The following is a 4,338-nucleotide window of genomic DNA, read 5'->3' on the forward strand; positions in this document are numbered from 1 at the left end:
GCCTTCATATAAAATTTATAAATTTAAAAACACAAAAAAAAGAAAATAATGAATATAATAAAATAAATAAAAATAATTTCGGGGGATTCACTGTTCATATGAACAGTGTCCCGTGAAAACACTGTTCATATGAACAGTGTTACAAAAAAAAAATAATATAAACAAAACATAAGCCACTGTTCATCTTCTTCCCCGCAGTGCATCACGGCCGAGTTTCGCGTCCTCCCTCCCGTTCCAGCCACGAGTCCCACGCGGTGCAGATCCTCCGCCTCTTCTTCCGTCCGTGACACTATCAGTAATCCAGCTCCTTCCATCACGCCTAATTGCAGCACCCTCTTCCGGAAACTCCCACACCCGGACTACAAGCTTGATCCAAGCCATCCGTGATCAAGGCAACGCAGCCATCTTCCTTCCTGCCTCTGCAACCACGGATCCATGTTCTCCACTCTTCCGGATCTCCAGCTCCTTTCAACGTCCCCGTGATCCCAGCGATCCTGCTTCCAAGTTTTAGCACCAGTCCAAGTTCCCAGCGTCCGTCTGCAGTGGTCCTCCAGCACCATTTCTTCCGCCGGTGATGCATCCCACGCTTCAAGCCTCCGCATCTGCAAGCACTGTGATCCAAGGACCCAGCAGCTCTTCCGTGATTTCCTCCCGTCGATCAAGCTCTCGTTTCTTTCGCCCGTTTCAAATGCAGCTGGTGATCCCACGGATTGACGCCCTCCTTCCGTTTCCAAATCCCAGCCCCCAAGCAATCGGATCCCCAGCAATCACGCATCCTCCCCCTCTCGATGCTTCAACGATTGATCTATAAAAGGGGGAGAGGGAAGAAACCAGGGCAGAGCTCGGTGGAGAAGAAAGCAGGGGAGACCCCCTGTTTCGGTGAAAAGAAGAATCCAGCCGAGAGAGAAGAAGAGAAAAAGAAATAAAAAAAAGAGAAAGAGGGGGGGGAAGAGAATAGTTTTGGATATTTTGGGAATAATGGGAGTTGATCAATTTCATTTGAAGATGGGAGGTCGTCCGGAAGCCATGCTCGGCTAAACGTCTAGTCTAGGGCTGGATGAAGCCCTAGCAATGTTACAGGGCATTGTAGTTCTTATTTTCTTTATTATTTTGGAGCTTGTTTAAATTCTTATTATCAATGAAGAATCCTTTTATTATGTTTAAACTTTGAGCATGCTATTTATTATTCATGTTTGCTAAAGTTGTCTAAGATGATCCATGCCTAGGAAGATGAGGTGTACTGCACCCTAGGTTAGCATAATTAGGTAGACACTTCATGCTACACCGAAGATGGATCTTTCTAACACTATTTATGCTTTTATTTTAAAAGGCTTGTAGCCAATATTGCATGCCCCTCCAAAAGATAAAAAAAATAAAGAACACAAACCCTGATGCAATGCTATGTGGTGGACTCCAAACCCTAGATCCATTTATTCTGATAAATTCTAATTCGCACTCATAGTTTAATTTAGTTAAATTAAGTTAGCAAATTCTTCTTCTTGATTTATTTTTAAAAGAAAAATAACTTATTCTACAATCCCCGTGGACCGACACCCGTAATCACTATCCTACAGGATACGTGCTATTGCGTGGTTTATTTTTGAAATTGAAAGAACCGATCAATAGGTTATCCTAAAGATAGTTTAGGATATATCTTCTATGATCCTACCGAACAAAAGATATTTGTTGCTAGGCATGCCACTTTCTTGGGAAAAGAGTTTTTCTTAGAAAAGGGCAAGGATAGAAGAATTGAACTTCATGAAGTTCAAGACCTACAAGGTGAGACATATAATAATCCTCAACGAGATGTACCCATAGAAGAGGTACAGCCACTACACACTACTCCTCTTTGAAGGCCAGAAAGAGTGCGAAATGCACCTGAGAGGTATGGGTTTATCATTGAGAATGATGAAGCCCACATCGTTGATAACGATGACCCTCTGACCTATTCGGAAGCTGTCAAGAGTAGGGACTCTGACAGATGGTTGGACGCCATGAAATCCAAGATAGATTCTATGTATACAAACCAAGTGTGGACTTTGGTTGATGCACCTGAGGGAGTGATTCCAATAGGGTGCAAATGGGTATACAAGAAGAAGATAGGAGCTGATGGCCAAGTAGAAACCTACAAGGCCAGACTAGTAGCAAAAGGTTTCAGGGAAAAACAAGGTATTGATTATGATGAAACTTTTTCGCCAGTAGCTATGCTCAAATCTATTCGGATTATGCTTGCTATAGCTGCATACTATGATTATGAGATCTGACAGATGGATGTTAAAACTGCCTTTCTTAATGGTCACCTTGAGGAAGAGGTTTATATGACACAGCCAGAGGGATTTGTCTCAAAAGGAAGAGCAAATCAAGTATATAGGCTTAAGAAATCCATTTATAGATTAAAGCAGGCATCTAGGAGTTGGAACATCCATTTTTACATGATAGTCAAAGAGTTTGGCTTCATTAAAAATGTAGATGAACCTTGTGTGTACAAGAAGACTAGTGGAAGTGCTATTGTCTTCTTGATATTATATGTGGACGATATATTGGTCATTGGAAATGATGTTCCAATGATGCAATCGGTCAAGACTTGGCTATCAAAGAAATTTTCCATGAAAGACTTGGGAGAAGCATCCTATATACTTGGTATAAGGATCTATAGAGATAGATCTAAAAGGATGCTAGGTTTGTCCCAGTCTAGGTACATAGATAATGTGCTGAAGAGGTTAGGCATGGATGGAAGTAAAAAAAGTTTCTTACCCATAGGACATGGCATACAACTCTCTAGGAAGATGTCTCCTAAGACATCTGAAGAGAGGAATAGAATGAGTTATTGTTAGAAAACCCCGATCATGCCGCTGAAATTTTAAAAAATTCAGATGCAGCGGAAGAGGCATGCGCGGGATCAACCGTTCATCGCATGAACGTTGTTCAAAAAACCGTTCGTAGATAGATAAGGATTAAAAACTTTTAAAACCTTTTAGAAGATCAGATCTTCACCTTGTGCGGGTAGATGATCACCGCAAACTGAAGTTCGTGGTTTAGGATGAAGGTTCGCTTGAAGCCGTTCAAGTGCCCGGCCTCTACAGGTATCCACACGAAGCAGAAACCGATCAAAGCTTCCTTGTCTCCCCGGGGTGCTAGCTCCCTTGCAGAGACAACTTTGGATGGCTGATTTTCTCTCTTTCAATCAACCCTTGATTGTGCTTGAGAGGAGGAAGAAGAAGGAGGGATAGAGAGAAGCGGAACGAAGCCTGCAGCCTTCTTTTATTCTCCCTGCGTTGGAAGAAGGAAGAGAGGAGGAGGAGGCCGCCACCCTTCTTCTTCTTTTGCTCTTGCTTGCGGCTGAATCAAGGAGAGGGGAGAGGGAGGCCACGGCTGCAAGGAGGAGAGCATCACATACGTTAGGGCGTCAGCCCCCTTTCACCTCCTTATAAAGCATCTAGGGCTCCTACAAGTTAGGAGCCCTAGACCTTTTTCCAAGAGGGGCGCCGGCCCCTCTTGTGTTGCCGCACCAATGAAGCAAAGGAGGAGGGGCTTGAGCCCCTCCTTCTTGTGTTGCCCTAATCCTCATCTAATGAGGATTGGGAGCCCCTAATGTGGTTTAGCCCTAATCCAATTAGGGTTTAACCAAATCATGAATCAATTGGGTTCAATCTATACTAGTCCTAATCCAATTAGAACTTGAGTGAACCATGACTCAATTGAACTCTTCAATCCTAACCCAATTAGGAGTCATGTTGATTCATTAGATTAATAATTAATTAGGACTTAAGAAACTCTAATCCAATTAGGACTTATTTAATTTTAGTCCTAATCCAATTAGGACTCTAATTTGAATCCGAAGTCCTAATCCGATTAGGACTCTAGGAATCCTACTCCAAGTAGGAATCCAATTTTAATTCAAAACTCCTAATCTAATTAGGATTGTAGGAATCCTATTCCAAGTAGGAATCCCAGTCCTACTCCAACTAGGATTCCCAGTCCTAATCCAATTAGGACTCTAGGAATCCTACTCGAAGTAGGATTTGTGTTTAAGTCCAATTAATTAATTCCCTTTGTTCCTTCTTCAACTGAATATCAATCGAATTGATTACTTGTGATTCCTAATCACGATTCAACCATCGGATCGGTCAATACTTCTAGTGTGTGTGACCCCATAGGTTCTACTCTGACTGGTAGTGAGATATATTATGATCTCTATCACAATATCATTAAAAACTCCTTTCAATGGATTGGAACGATTCCAACTCTACTCATTAGGGTTTATCGATCATCAAGATAATCCCTGTGAGTCCCACCATCCACCAGTGACACCTAGCAGCATGTAGTGGCTACCCAGTA

The sequence above is a fragment of the Phoenix dactylifera genome, unplaced genomic scaffold, assembly GCF_009389715.1.
Source record: "Phoenix dactylifera cultivar Barhee BC4 unplaced genomic scaffold, palm_55x_up_171113_PBpolish2nd_filt_p 000954F, whole genome shotgun sequence".
Lineage (NCBI taxonomy): Eukaryota > Viridiplantae > Streptophyta > Magnoliopsida > Arecales > Arecaceae > Phoenix > Phoenix dactylifera.